The following is a 15831-nucleotide window of genomic DNA, read 5'->3' as shown; positions in this document are numbered from 1 at the left end:
AAGTAAAGGAGCCCATTGGAGGAAAGAACACAGAACATGGGACAGGGGCCCTGCCTTGGCTGCCAGGGTCCCTGTTTTTTCTGTAGCTGTCCAGGGCACTTTTTCTTCACCTGTCTTCCTGACTGACTACCTTGAGGGTTCTTAAGAGCAAGAACAGAAATGTGTCCATAACTGCACTTCGACAGCTAGACCACGGTCAAAACATCAAGGTGACTGATAGCCGAGCTGTAGCCCAGCTCACTTGAAGCAGAGAGTTTTCATGAATAGGGAACACCTTCGGTACAAAACCCAGGAAAGTCCCAAGCAATGCAGGACAAAAGGGGCCCTCCCAGTGGTACTGAGGGAACACTTGCAGAGAACAGTAGCCATGTTAAAATGCCACAGGAGACCCATCTCCATCAATATCAAGATTTGGAAGCACAGAGTCAGGTGTGGTAGCATGGGACTGTAATTTCTGAGGAGACTGGGCAGGAGGCTTATAGCCAGCCTAGGCTACATAGACTCTCTCCAAAAAGTGGTGGGGTGCACTGGGAGATAGGTCAGTTGGTAATGTTTGTCTTGCAAACACAAAGACCTGAGTTGGATCCCCAGAACCCATGTTCTTGTTGTTGTTGTTTAAAGCTAGGCATAGTACTGCACGGTTGTGATAAAGCACTGGGGAGGTGGATACAGGTAGATCTCTGGGTCACTGCAAGGCCAGTGAGGGACTCCTGGGGGACTACAGCCAAGACTGACATCTGGCCTCCACAGGGGAGTACACACACATGCACGCACTGGATGATCTGGAAACAAAAGCCCTGACTTAGAATCTGAGAAGAGGAAGTGTTCATACGGGCACCCTCACACTTTTGTTCAGACACGAGGATCTGGTTATAACTGGGCAGTGTGGCGGGCCACCCTCAGAACAGAGCCAGCTGCCTTTTGCAACCTCCAGATTCCTGAGGGTGGAATATGGCTCAACCGAGTGCCCTGGAATGTCCAGGTAGGAGGTCAAGTCTTGATGTGGGTGGACAGATGTGGAACAGGGAAGGAGGAGGCGGCAGAGGAAGTAGAAACCAGAGAAAGGAAAAAAAAAAAAAAAGAAAGAAAATGCCAGTCTATTAGCTTCATGGTAATCCCTCATGAAAAGTCATGGCGACACACGTTCCCAGCTCTGTAAAAGGGACTTCTCCCTAGGTTTTGACTCCACCCACCCTTGGCTCTAGGAAAGAATAAGTAGGGTCTAGGGGATGGGTGGAAAGGCATAACCTCTCCTCTCTATCATGAGGGTCAAAGGGACAGACAGGTTGAAAGGTACTCAAGGTCAGACAAGGACCTTCTGAGCCTCCCAATGTCCTATAGGCTAAAGCCTTACAACTTGCCCCAGTGTCACTGCCATAAGCAGTCTATTCTGAGACCCACAGTGAGATCCCTTCAAGAGCTAGACTCAGGAGCAGGCTCCTCCTAGCAACTCCCTACTTGGCTCAGAAGTACCTGCCGATCTGAACTGGCCCTGCCTTTTCCTGGGACATAAGGAAATTCTGAAATTTTAACTTGGTGTACCCCAAGATGCTATACACATCAGAAATTCCTATAGGAAGTGTGTGGAGGGTTGCATGTCATCATAAAAGCTCTTATAAAAGGAAAGCGGGTCAGAGGCTATGCTGACATCTGAAATATAGAGGAAGAGATCATGGGCCAAGGTAGAGCCCCTGCCTCACCCCAGAAGTCAGGGAAGCCCAAAAGACACCCCCACTAGAGCAGAGCTAAGATAGCACCCAACTTTGGCCCAAGAAGACACCCAAGGATGTGTCTTGTCCCCTGCCATCCCTTAATTGTAAGCTTTTTTTACTGCTGTTTTTAGGTAGAGTCTGTGTATCCCAGGCTGGCTTCAAACTCACTATGAAGCTGAGGATGACCTTGAACTTCTGACCCTATGCAGAGGTGGGGAGGACAGCAGCTAGGAAAAAGAAGAGGAAAGTGGCCTTAAGGGGACTTCTGAGTGAGACCTCAGACAAAGACTGCAGGGCGTGAGACGATCCTGAGTCACCAGAGCAGTCACAGCCAGAAGCCCTGACTAGGGACAATACAGGCGTTTTGGCTGAGACCCCAGAAGAAAACTAGAGTAGCAAAAGCCGGGCAGAATCATGGGCATGCCCTGAGGAGCTGTGGGAGGCAGAATGGAAGAGCCACATTTGGCAGAAGATGCTGAAGTGCTATGTGACTGCTTTTAAACGCATCCAGGAAAATGAAGACAGAAATGACTTAGTGGCGCTCGTAAGTGACACGGAAGCAGAAGGGAGTCTGGAACCCTCAGCATGGCTAGATAAACAAACGGCATCCCTAGAGGAACGAGGGTGTGGCCCAGTGACCTAGAAGGGGTTTGTGGACAATGACAGCAGGCAGGCTTGTCGGGGATCTCCTAGGCAAGCTAGGATCTCAAGTCCAGGTTTCCAGACAAGCCCACCCTGACTCTAGGAGGAACCTTCCAATCCAGCAGGTGCTAGAGCGGATATAGGGGAAGGGGTGGCACATAGCTTCTCCCACCTAACCCTCAAAGATATGTAGGCAACCTTGGTGCTATCCAGGCAGAGGCTGATCAGTGGTGGAACCACAGGGGTGAAGCCAGACTGTGAACCTGTGAGAACTTGGCAAAGTTGGGAGAAATGGGGGACATGGCTGCCCAGGACTCCAGGAGCTGACACACAGAAGGAAAAAATATTCTTCCAGGGGTGGCACTGCTCAAGAAACAAAGGCTAAATAAATAAATAAATAAAGCCCAGGTGTGGTGACGTATGCCTTTGGGAGGCAGAGGCAGAGGGGAATCTCTGTGAGTTCAAGGCCAGCCTGGTCTACAAATTGAGTTCTAGGACAGCTAGGGCTGTTACACAGAGAAAGCCTGTCTCAAAAACAACAACAGTAACAAGAAAGAGAAAGGAAGGAAGGGAGGAAGGGAAGAAGGGAGGGAGGGGAAGAGGGAGGGAGAGAAAGCCAGGAGAATTAGGAATCCAAGGCCATTCTAGGCTACATAAGAGAAAGAAAAGTATATCTAAAAAAAATTGGGGGGTATGAACCCATGATCTCTGTAATCTTACTTTTCAAGGGGCAGAGGCAGAAAAATCACAAGTACAAAGTCAGCTTGATACACAACAAGACCCTGTCTCAAGGGGGCTAGAAAGATGGTGTAGTGGTTAAGAGCACATACTGCACTTGCAGAGGACCCAAGTTCATTTCCCAGCACCCACATCAAGTGGCTTACAGATACTTGTAACTAGCTCTAGATGATCCAACACCTTTAGCTTCTGCAGGCACTGGCCCCAGGACACTCATACACACCCATAATTTAAAAATAAATAAATCATTTAATAGTAAAACCAATAAACAAACAAAAAATAAACCCACAACTTTTGGCTTGGGAGAATATTCGTCAGGAAAGAGCTCATGCAAGCATATGCACTTGGGTCTCACCGTCCATGTGACATCAGAGCTGGGGGACAGAGGGTGTGGATCCCTGAAGCTACTGGACAGTTCAGTTAATCTGGGTCACGGTAGAGGTGCAGGTACAGTGAGAGACTCTGTCTCCAATGCTCACACCCAGATTAAACGCTGTCCTATTGGACCTGGCACTCCTGCCTTCTTGCCTGTTCCTTTCTAAGGGAATGTCCTCCACCCATAACTTTTTTCACAGGCTGAAAGCTGAAAGAGAAATCGCTGAGTTTGTGTCCCTAAGTTTCATCCATGTCTGTATTCTTTTTTTTTTTTTTTTTTTTTTGTTTTTTGAGACAGGGTTTCTCTGTATTGTTTTGGAGGCTGTCCTGGAACTCGTTCTGTAGACCAGGCTGGCCTCGAACTCACAGAGATCCGCCTGCCTCTGCCTACCGAGTGCTGGAATTAAAGGCGTGCGCCACCAACGCCTAGCTCTGAATGTATTCTATAACAACTCACCCCCACACTCTCCACATGGACCCTGAGAGGACACAGCAAAGGAAACCCTCACTAGATTCCAATATCTTGTAGTTCAGCCTCTAGACCCATGCTTCTATTTGTTCCAATTCGCTCAGCCTCTTATAGCAGCGAGGTGTACTAAGGGGACACTGGAATTTACTGGGCTAATCTGGCAGTTTTGTAACTACAGGGACTTGGGTTTAATCTGCAGTGGTAAACATAGAGTGTAGCAACATTCTTTGTAATCCCAGAGCTGGTGGGGACAGAGGTTTAGTTAACCCGGATCATGAGCTACAGTTTCAGTGAGAGACCCTGTCTCAAACGCACCCATGTAAGCCCAGCACTGGGCTCTCTGGCTAGTCAGCGTTGTCTGTTTGGTGAGCTTCAGGCTACTGAGAGACACTATTTCAAAAAGAAAGATGTGGACAGCATTTGAGGAATGACACCCAAGGTTGTCCTCTGGCCTACACACACACACACACACACACACACACACACACACACATACACTTGTGCACACACAAATATGAACACACACAAATAAAAAGCTCATCAGGGAGAAAAAAAAACCCACCACCTGGTTAAATTTCATGTGGAGCTAGCTGGGATGTAGATACACAGGTCTCCGTTGACGGTAAACTAAGGCTCATGGCTGAAAGTCGATGTGCATGAGTCTGTGGCCATAGATTTTCCCATCTGGGTGGTGGACCTCCAGGGCTCTCTCTGTAGAGCTGCTGGACGGGGCGGTGGACTGCCCAGGCACCCTGCCACACAAGGACATGGTATGCAGCCATCAAAGAAGAAGTCCTTCCATCACATGCATCACATGCCTGAGAGGACACAGAGAATGATGGAGGAAGCAGAGGCGGCCAGCAGAAGGAGGGGACCAGCCTTTGTCACTCTCATATTCTCCTTGGCCACAGCCATAATCACAACCAACAAACAAATCCTTTTCTTAGGGGAAAACAACGTCCTCAGCTAACCTGTCTCTACCTGCCCCCACTCCCAATCTCTCATCTATGCTAAAGTAACATGACCACAGCCCTTTGTCCTGTGAACTGTGTATCAGGCCCCTCCTGTTTGCAGAGTGATGAAGGCTCTAATTACATACAGGCTGAAGGAAGAACCTATCTGTGATGTCCACATCCGCACAGTCGACCAACCATGAAATAAAGACATTTGGAAAAAGCCAAACCAGCTGCGCTAAGTATGCACACACTTTTATTACTCCCAAGACAATGCAGTAGGATGATTATTTACCTATTGCTACACTGTTTTAGCATTTTTCTTTTGAATATAAAAATATTTTTACATGTATGTACATGTATATATTCACACATCAATATAGTTGACCACAGAGGCCAGGAAAAGGCCACTGAACCATGGAGGCTAGAGTTACAGACACTTTTGTGAGTCACCTACGTGGGTTCTGGGAACTGAATCTTGATCCTCTGCAAGGTGTAAGCCCTCTTAACCACTCAGCCACCTTTCCAAACCCCTTCTTTTGGATTTTTGAGACAGTCTTGAACCAGGTCCTTTTGCCTCAGCTTCCCAAATGCTGGGATTAAGGGCAGATGACAACACCCCTGGCTTTGTTTTAGATCTTATAAGTAATTACTAAAAAGGTCCCTGGGATGGGGAAATCTGTAGGTTCAACATAAATACCATACCTTTGTGTGTGTGTGTGTGTGTGTGTGTGTGTGTGTATGTGTGTGTGCCCAGAATACCCATACATTTTGATGTGTAAGGAGTCCTATGGTTAAAGGGCAGTTTTAACATTCTGCAAGAGGACTCTGACTCCATCATTCCCCCACTTTGCAGTTTCTTTGCTAGTTTTGTTGTTTGTTTTCCAGACAGGGTTTCTCTGTGTAACCCTGGCTGTCCTGGAACTCACTCTGTAGACCAAGCTGACCTTGAACTCGGAGATCTGCCTGCCGCTGTCTCCTGAGTCCTGAGATTAAAGGCATGTTCCAGCACCGCCTGGCTCTTTGCTGATATTTTGTGCTATGGCCCATTCTCATGCAGACTTCAGAAGGCCAAGGGTGAGCCAGGCATGGGAAGCTGTGCAGCCTTCCTGGCTGGCCTAATGACTCTGCAGAGAATCGAGACACAGGAGGGAATCAAGTCCAGCTTGATTCTTAGAGTGCAAGTTTTGGGAATGGGAAAGGCAAGAAGCAGGGTGGACATCTGCCCAGAGGCCGCACATCTGTGTCCTGGGATTGGGGTTGGGACAGCAGGAAGGTGCAGTCTAGCTTCAAGGGCCTTCACATCAAGGAAGTACAATCTGTGCCTCTGGAGGAACCAGTAAAGTTCCCCAAGGTAATTAACCCTTACCAAAGAAGGGAGTTCAAAACAATCCTCCAACCCCAGAATGCCAGAAGCCACCTAGCAACTCATGACAACACAAACACGCATCAAAAGTCAAGGACATCACTCGCAAATGGAAGAGTCCCAGGCCCCGGAAATGTATAATGCCATTTCAGTCCCATCCTCAATCTCTTTAAATGTGTCCACAAGACAGTATCTTTCAAAAAAGATTTATTTATTTTTCTTTTGCCCGAATGTAATGTATGTGCCTGCAGAGGTCAGAAGAGGGCACTGGGTACCCTAGAACTGGAGTTATGGATGGCTGTGTGGGTGCTGGCATCAAACGCGGGTCCTCTGCAAGAGCAGCCAGTGCTCTTAACCTCTGAGCCATCTCTCCAGCCCTCAGACTGTATCTTAACTTTCCTTTTAAAATTGAGCCCATATTTCTCTCTGTGTCCTTTAAGTCTGGGACAGAATAGGAAATGAAACACTGGAGAAAAGGGAGAGAGAGGGTCTGTCTGCATTCCTGGTTCTAATTCATCCCTAGCTACTCCAGGGGTCATAGCAGCACACCACCACCACCTTCTCCAACAAGCTGCTTTGAAGTTTCTGAGGACTTGGACCCCATCAGAACCAAGTGTGTAAGAACTCTATATAAACAGTTACTAGCGTTGTGACTCAAAACACTGGTGCCTCAGGACTGAGGGTGTGGCTCAGCTGGTAGAGCTGCATGCACGAAGCCCTGGGTTCACATTCCCAGAAACCCTAGTGGTGCAGGTCTGCAATCCCAGCACTCAGGAGGTGGAGGCAGAAGAACCAAAAATTCAAGGTCACGCTCAGCTACACAAAGGGTTTGAGACCAGCCTGGGCTACATGAGACCCTATCTCAAAGAAAGGGAAAGAAAACTTCAGGGCAGGAGAGAAGGCTCAACTATAAAAACACCAGCTGCTCCTGTAAAAGGCCCTGGCTGCCGGTCCCAGCACACACCAAACAGCTCACAACCCCTGTATTCCAGTTCTAGGGAACTCCAAGTCGTCTTGAGGCCTCTAAGAGCACACACACACACACACACACACACACACACACACACACACACACACACACACACACACGAGAAAAAATTACCCCCTCACCCTCTTTGGCCTAAAGGAGTTTCGGAACTAGAGGTGGGAGTGTTCTGATGGATTCCATTGTCCTGGCCCTCTGCCAGGAAGGTTCCTCACCAGATAGGCTCACACTTACAACTCAGGAGAGATGACCAAAACACCACGTGTGGCTGGGCTTTGTTGCAAGCTAACCGCCACCTGTTACGCAGACTGTCTTCCCGTCAGTCATGTCTAGAGGGCATGACTAAGTTCCTAGACGGTGCCTGCTTTCCTTTCTTGTGATGCATCTCCCAACAGTGTAAGTTATCTGTAAACATTTCCTCCTGCCAGAGAATAGCTGTTCCTGAGAGAGCCAGAGCCAGAGTGACCATCTGCTCTTGCCATAGGATCACTAGTCTCCCAGGGTTCCAGGATCTCCCTTGAAACAACTCAGCTAAAAGCCCAACATTATGGCACACACAGGCAATCCTAGCAAGTCTGCGACTAGCCAGGGCTACACAATGACTCAAGACTAAGGCAGAGTGTGCTCACATACATATAAGATAAATAAAAACTTTAAACATGAAAAAGAACCCAGACAAGACAGAGCAGAGACCAGAAGACAAGCAGAACTTCTTACAGACAGAGCATTCTTGGACAAGCATGAGCTGGCAATGGCCAAGGAGATCACGCTCCACTTCTGCAGGCTTTGTACTCTTTTTCCTTTTTTTTTTTTTAAGATATTTTATTTTGGAATGATCTTGCCAAGTAGACCTGGCTTGAACTTACAGTGATCCTCCTGCCTCTGATTCCCCAGTACTGGAATTACAAGTGTATATTACTACACCCAGCTTATTATGAAATCTCCAGAACATATAGTTTTTAAAAATCTATTTTTTATTACTATTGGGGGTGGAGAAAGGAGTTGGGGGGTCAGAGGGCAACTTTCTGAGTCAGTTCTCTCCTTCCTTCCACTGTGTATGGGTCTCGGGGACTGAACTCAGGTTGGCAGGCTTGTACAGCAAGCACCTTTACCTGCTGAGCCACCTCACCTGCCCCGAAACCGGAGACAGACAGACAGACAGACAGACACAGAGAGAGGGGGGAGGAAGGGATACAGGAAGGAAGGAAAGAAGAGGAGGAGGAAAGGAAAGAGGGAGGAAGGGAGGGAGGGAGGGAAGGAAGGAAGGACAGAAGGAAGGAAGGAAGGAAGGAAGGAAGGAAGGAAGGAAGGAAGGAAGGAAGGAAGGAAGGAAGGAAGGAAGGAAAGGAGGAAGGAAGGAAGGATAAAGAAAAGTAAGGATTGGAGGGCTATCTCAGTGAAGAGAGATTTACCCTACAAGTGTGAGGACCAGAGTTCAGATCCTGTAACCCATGTAAAAAAGGCAGGCATAGCAGCTGCCTGTAATTCCAGCATCCAGAGTCAGAAACAGGGGTTGGGGCTAGCTAGACTAGCCAATGGAGCTCTGGGTTCAGCACAAGACCCTGCATCAACAGCTAAGACACAGGTCAACTGAGGAAGAGATCTGACATCAACTTTGGGTGTATACACTCACCCACACAGATGTGCACCCCCATACATATGAACAGGAATATACACACAGGTTTAGTGGTAGATTCCTGTGACTCCAGAATTTAGGAAGTGGGGGCAGGAGGATCAGTTCAAACTTAGCCAGAACTGGAGCCTTAGAGGCCAACTTGGCTACATGAAGCCATCTCAAAAAGAGAGGGAAAAAAGTCTAAAAAAAATTTAAAAGAGATGAGACCCTAGAATGTCAGCAGATGGACAGTTTTGGAAGGCATGCCCAAGCTGGAGGGAGTTTCCTGGGCCTCCTATCCTCCCTCCGTTTTCAACCACATGTGGATGGTATGTGCTGTGGGAAATACAGGCTCCAGACAGGCTCCTGGCAGAGAATGGCTTCCTAGATTTAGGTATCAGATCAACACACAAAGGGCAAGGCCGTCACAGAGATAAAGCAGCTTTTTAACCACCAGCATAATCCCCTAAAATCAATTCTGCCAGATAGAAAGAGACTCTTCATTTCCACTCCTGTGCCCATTGCCCCACAGCCCCAGCCCCAGAAAGGAAACACAAGGTTTGGTAGCATTAATATGGAATCATAGAAATGACCCCAGTAAGGGGGAGGGGCTGCAGATGAAAGTGAGCCTTAGAAAATGGCCTAGTTTATAAACAGGACGGAAAAGCAGCTGAGAAGGCCAACGGGGTCTGTCTGGTCTGGACTCTGAGGTCTTGGAAGAGGGAGCAAAATATCCCTTAGGATAGTGTGTGTAGACACAGGACTGAACTAAACCTGGGACTGTATGGTCACGAGATCAAACATTGCTTAAAAATTCATAAATCCGGGGCACTGACCACAGTCTGTAAATACAAAAACTGCATCACATCTATTACTGTAATGAAATTTAACCTGCAGATGACTCTGGCAGCCATTCAAGGAGAATGAATGGGGCTTCTCAAACGCTACAGAACGATGAGGAAGCAGACTTAGACAAAGGGGCAACCTAGGGCCCTCTATGGTTTAGAAGGATAAGACTCTTTGGGGAAGGAAGAAACAGCTTTTGCAGGGTGGGCATCTGACTGCCCTGACAAATTTTATTCCATACACTCTAGAGAGGAACTCAGAAGCTCTTAGTAAAATATTTCAGAGAAATGTTTTTTCCAATTCCATCTTCTGAATTTCAGTGGTTTCTGCAGGGTCATTTGTCCCACAAGTCAAAGATAAAGTTACCACAAGCTTAAAGTCAGGTTAAATATGGCAGAACTACAAATTACATTGATTTGCGGAATGGAAAAATGCTTCCACGTCGAGCAGAACTGAGCCCTACAATCAGTATGGACCACTTCCCTGGGGATTCCGGATGAAATCACATCCCAGGCTCTCCCATGAATGCCAGCTTTTGATGAAATGGTACCAAAAACATCAATAAGCCTGCACCGGGCTATCAGATCCCGTGTGTCCTGATTAGTGAAGGGAGGGGAGGAACGGATAAGACAGGAACTCAATGACAAAAGACAGGGCCACCCAACAAAGAAAGCTGGTACGGCTTCATGTTGTTGCTCAAATTATGTCTGATTTCATCTTCCACATTTCCTGAAATCCTCCTGGGTTTTAGTATTTTAATTTTAAATTGCATTTATTTAGTTTGTGTGTATGTACACATGTGCATATGTGCACCATAGTCAAGTGTGGAGACCAGAGGACAACTTATGGAAGTCACTTCTTTCCTTCCTTCAAACACAGGTTTTGAAGACTGAAGTCAGATCACAGGACATGGCGGCAAGTGTCTTTACCTGCCGGGACAGTCCTTCTGCTGATTCTCAACATAAATTTTTCAAATATCAGTACATGGTCCATAAACTCCACTGGAATCAGAGTTGAGCAGGTCAGGTTTTCTGAAATAGGGTCTTGCTATGCAGCAACCCAAACTGGCCATGCAACAATTGCCCAGCCTAAGTATCCTGAGGGCAGAATGAGGTGTGTGGCAACCAGTCTGGCTAACACTGAACTCTTAAACTCCCCCAAGTTCGCTCAAGAGGCTCCATGAGCCAAATGGCTTAAATTCTCCATTGTTTTTTTTTCTGAAGTCTTCCAGGTGCATCCAACCTGTGTCCTGTGGGCCATTTGCACCCCATAGAGAATAAGAGCCAACATAATTCTCTTTTGTGACCTGACTGAAGGGGTCTCCCATGTGAGCTCTATAGATGACATCAGTAATGATGCCAGACACATATGCTAGGCTTTGGGCCCTGGGGAGTTAGCACTCTACATGAATTAGGGCTTAATGGAGAGCTGCTGCCTATTAACCTACTGGAGCACAGACAACAAAATTACACACAGCATATTGGAGACTGAACAGAAAGGACACTGGCTGGGCCTCAGAAACACAGCCTCCCTCTGACTTCTTCCTATCTTCCCTCCACAAGGGCAGGTCAAGGAATTAGAATTTCGCTACAAGGCTGTTGTAGAACCTGGAGCTATTGCTTTAAACCTGTAGGAGTCGTCTGGCTACAATGGTGCTGTGCTGGCCTGAGGGACCTGAGTTCAATATCCAGGACCTACAGAAGAAGCCAGGCATGGTAGTATACACTTGTAATCCCAGCGCTGGGGAGACAGACTTCACAACCAAGCGGTAAGCTCCAAGCCCATGAGAGATCCTGTTTCAAAGGAGGTAGGCAGTATCCCAGAAGATGGTCCAAAATTGTCTTCTAGTCTCCACGTACATGGTTACATGTACCCACCTGCACTTAAAAATGTCTTTAAGTTTTATTTTAAGTTTTTACTATGTATATGAGTTACAATGTCCAGATGTGGGTATATGCATGTGAGTGCAGTGCCCGCAAAGGCCAGGAGAGGGCATAAGATTCCCCTGGAGCTAGAGTTTCCGGCAGTTGTGACTGGCCTAACATGGGTGGTAGAAACCCAACTCAGGTCTTCTGGAAGAGCAGCAAGATATCGCTCTAGTCCCCATACACATGAATTTAAAGAAACAGGAAGAGGAAGAAGAAAAAAACTCTTCTCTTGCCTGATCATAGTTGTTCAAACCTGGGGGTCCTACCCCAACCCTAGGAGAAAGGAATTCAGAGTGCCGGAAAGACTGAGCAGACAAACTTGCTTCAGCTCCACCGTCTGTCATCCTTGTAGAAGTAAACATCTGTCTCAGGGCCTTTGGTCTTCATATATGAAAGCTCTTGGACTTGTTTTACTTTTCTGTAGTTAACTTGTCTTTTGTTGAAGGCATTAGGATGTTTAGACAGAGGCCATACTTTTCTATGTCTACAAACCTAACAAAATGGCACACAGTTCTCCAAAGATCTGTAGCCAAGCGACAGCTTCCCTGGTTCGTCTAATGCTGTCATCACTGCGTCTATCTAGAGTGTCAGTGAATGCTCAACAATGAAATGAAGTTATGAGGAACCCTGGAAAACAGCACTTGACCTCAAATACCAATTCCATGGCAAGTAAACACCAGTCATGTTCACAGCCAGCCAATGGTGGCCAGCGGGCTGCAAAGACAGAAATATAGACCTGTCTATTTACCTGTGGATATAAGCCACCTGGTTCCTTGGGCTATTTTCATGGCAGCAGAAAGCCAAAACAAACAGAATACAAGTGACTGGTGCCAAGACTCCACAGCTTCCTCTTACTAGTTCCCTTTTTTCCATCCTCATGGGGCTTTGGGGAAATTTGGTGGAGAATTTGAAGTTGGGGGTGGGGAGAGGTGGAGGGAGGCATCCTGTCATTCTCACAGCTATCTTCTTAGTATAGGTTGGGAATGCCTGCCAGCTCCTTCCTGTCAGTGGGCTCCCCTCTGACATCCTTCTGACCTCCACAGCAGCTTTGCTGGTATCCTGCTTAATGGTCCTGTGCTGGACCTCAGCTCTTCCATACACACAACTTTTCCAGTCTAGGAACGCCTCCCAGCGGCCTTAGCTGGGATTCTGAGCTGAGCTCTGAACTTTTCAACAGCATACTTGATTTTCACCCATAGCAGAAGCCACTCAGGACCAGGGGCCATTTTTTCTTTCAGCACCTTTATAGGACAAGGTGTGATTCTTTCCCCTCCCATGGCCAGCCCATAAGGAAGGACAGCATAAATGTAGCCAGAGACACAGAGCTACTTCTATCCAGTATTTTAAAGACTCAAGAAACTGAAACTGTTGACAGATTTTTAGAGCAGCCACCAAGTCACTTAATTCAGTAAAACATCACACAGACATTTTTTTTCAGGTAGGAATAAACCCATTCATTATTAGTGCTTTTAGTGTAACGGGAAAAGGAGGACAATGGGCCTTGCCCATAGTAGGTCTACAACAAATGTTTCTTAGCTGGCCTGTTCACTTTTATAAGGCTGGCAGAGACAAGAGCCAGGTGAAGAATGGGTGTTATTCTAGGCCAGGTAGAGCAAGTGACACACCCTCTGGTCCTGATGCATCTGATAAAGTCAAACACTGGAGGAATTCCCGGCGCCTTCCTCTACAGCCACCTACATTAGTTCTGTTTTGAAAGAGCCAATCTGGGAAGGCTGAAGTGGAGGGCAGAAAGGCAGGCAAGCACCTACTGGTGGAAGCAATCTTCCTTTAAAGGACTCCAATATGGAGCCTAGGAGTCCCTGAATCAGCTCCAGCTCACCATGCCAATGGGAGGGCGGCTAGAGTTTGAAAAGGCTGGAGGAGTGGGCTGGATGGCACAACCCTGTAATCTCTACACTGTGAAGGCAGAAAAGTCCAAGAGTTCAAGACCACCCTCGGCTATATATGCAGTTGGAATTCCAGTCTGGACTACATAAGACCCTGTCTCAAAGTAACAAAAAGCCGATGGGAATTCAGGACGTCCCGTGACTCCCACAAACTATTTCCCAACGACTACTGCTCAGTCCAACAGTGAATGACATCAGCTTCACTATCCGGAAGCACAAATCCGACAAAGTATTAAGGAAGGTCCAAGAGGCCTGATCACTGGAGCTTCGCCTTTCTAGAACACACCCATGTCCCCTCACCCCTTCCTCTTAAGCCTGAACGGAAGGTGTGGGCACTACACCGAATGACGATTAAGTGCACAGTCTGGACCCACGCTGACCTGGAAACCCCTGAGAAGCAAGAACTGGGCTGGCTGGTCAGGCAGGGGCCACTTCCACCTTCGTCGTCGCCGTCTGCGCTAGGAGTTCCGCGATCGTGCCGGATCCCTAGAGCACTGGCACGCCCGCACTCTGCTGGGAATCCGCGTGAAACTCCCAGGGATAAGTGCAGACTCGTGGGCCCTGAGAGCCACGGAGCATCTGGAAAGTTATTCTACTTTTTGTCTATTCGCTTCTGCTTTCAGACTCCGCGAGCGATCGCTCTCCAAATCACAATTTAGATTCTAAAGGCTACTAGAGAAAACCGCGCCGTTTCCTACAATCCCCAGGGGCATCATCCGGGGAGGTTCAGAGGAGAGCTGGGCAGTCCGGGCCTGAGGACCAAAGACTACCGGAGCACCGCTGGAACCCCTCGCTCTAAATCCCGCCCAAAGCGCGCCGCCCCGGGTCTCGCGACGTCGCTACTCGCCACCCTCGGAGAGCGCGGAGCCCCGGGGCTCTAGGCAGGTGCCAGAGCACGGCCTCCACCTCCGAAGCTGCCCCGCACCCCGCGCCTGGTGTTCCCCCACGCAGCACCCAGCAGCGCCACACTCACCGCCACCCGCGCCGCCTGTCGAGCCGTGAGGTCTGCACTGGCCGCGCGCGCGGGCCGGGAAAGCTCCAGGGAGGCAGGGCGAGCCGGGGGCGGGGATGTTTCGGGGCGTGGCCTGGGGCATGTGGGGCGGGGCCTGGGAGGTGCGGGGCGACAGCCTAAGGCTGACGGAATCGGGAGGAAGCTGCGACCTGAAAGGGCTCCCGAGAGGCGGGGCGCGGGGAGGCAAAGCCTGGAGGGTCTGGCAGAGGGCGGACTCGGCGAGTCGCGAGGCCTGGGAAAGGGCGGAGCAAGGAGATTATTCTTTGTTTCTAACAGCCCCAACCACGCACACCCCCAAAGGCATAAAGACAACCTACAGAAAGGAGACAATATTTGCAGGTTATGTAGCTGGTGAAGGTCTAATATTCAAAATATATAAAGAACTGTACAGGAGACAGACGCACGTATTCGAGGTCAGCCTTATCTACCGCAGTGAGTTTCAGGCAAGCTAGGGCTCCGTAGTGTCTCAAGATCTGTCTCAAGAAACCAAAAACCCGCCAGAGCTGCAGCTCAGCTGGTAAAGGGCTGTAGCATGCTTGAAAACCTGAGTTTGTCTCCAATGCCTCATAAGAACAGGCCTGCAACACCAACACTTTGGAAGGCTGAGAAATGGTTCCTCAAAAAGTTGAGGCTAACCTGTGAGGAAGTTTGAAGCCAGCCAAGGATACACAGTGAGACTCTGTCTCACTCCGTCCCTCGCACACAAAAAGACTCTTACAACGTGTGTGTGTGTGTGTGTGTGTGTGTGTGTGTGTGTGTGTGTGTGTGTGTGTGTATCTTACTATGTAGCCCTGGCTGGCCTGGAACTCAGAGATCTGCCTGCTTCTGTCTCCTTTGTGCTGGGGTAAAGACATGTGTTCACCACACCTGGCTTGGCTTCATTATTTACACAAGACCTAACAGAAACAGCGTAAAGAAGGAGAAAGGTTTATTTGGGATCATAGTTTTGGATGGTTTCAGTCCATCATCATGAGAAAAATCTGGCAAGAGATTATGCAGCAGAAGCTATGTAGAACGGTTCACATCACAGTAGACCAGGAGGGAGAGACAATCAGGACCCAGGGCCAGGAATAACCTTCAGAGGCCCAGCCCTAGCCACTTACTTTTACCAGATAGGCCCTGCCTCCTAAAGATTTCATAACTCCCAAAAGAGTTCAAATCATGAGAGTCTGGGGGATGGGGGGGTTCAGATTTAAGTTGTAGCATACTCAACAATAAGGAGACAACTCAGGTGGGTTTTTTGTTTGTTTGTGTTTGTGTTTGTTTGTTTGTTTGTTTGAGAC

At 48.3% G+C, this 15831-nt stretch overlaps 1 protein-coding gene across 1 annotated transcript in view; it reads right to left on the bottom strand.

Moving 5' to 3' along the window:
* The window catches only part of Litaf (lipopolysaccharide induced TNF factor), a 34478-nt gene extending 19855 nt beyond the window's left edge, over positions 1-14623 (bottom strand). Inside the window, exon 1 of the mRNA XM_005084576.4 lies at positions 14510-14623. The gene's annotated coding sequence lies outside the window, so the exon portion shown is untranslated. The remainder of the gene's footprint in view (positions 1-14509) is intronic.
* Between the last annotated feature and the right edge of the window lie 1208 nt (positions 14624-15831).

This window comes from Mesocricetus auratus, unplaced genomic scaffold, assembly GCF_017639785.1.
Source record: "Mesocricetus auratus isolate SY011 unplaced genomic scaffold, BCM_Maur_2.0 Super-Scaffold_100007, whole genome shotgun sequence".
NCBI lineage: Eukaryota > Metazoa > Chordata > Mammalia > Rodentia > Cricetidae > Mesocricetus > Mesocricetus auratus.
The sequence above is the reverse complement of the archived record's forward strand: the minus strand, read 5'-3'. Positions and strand labels throughout refer to the sequence as shown.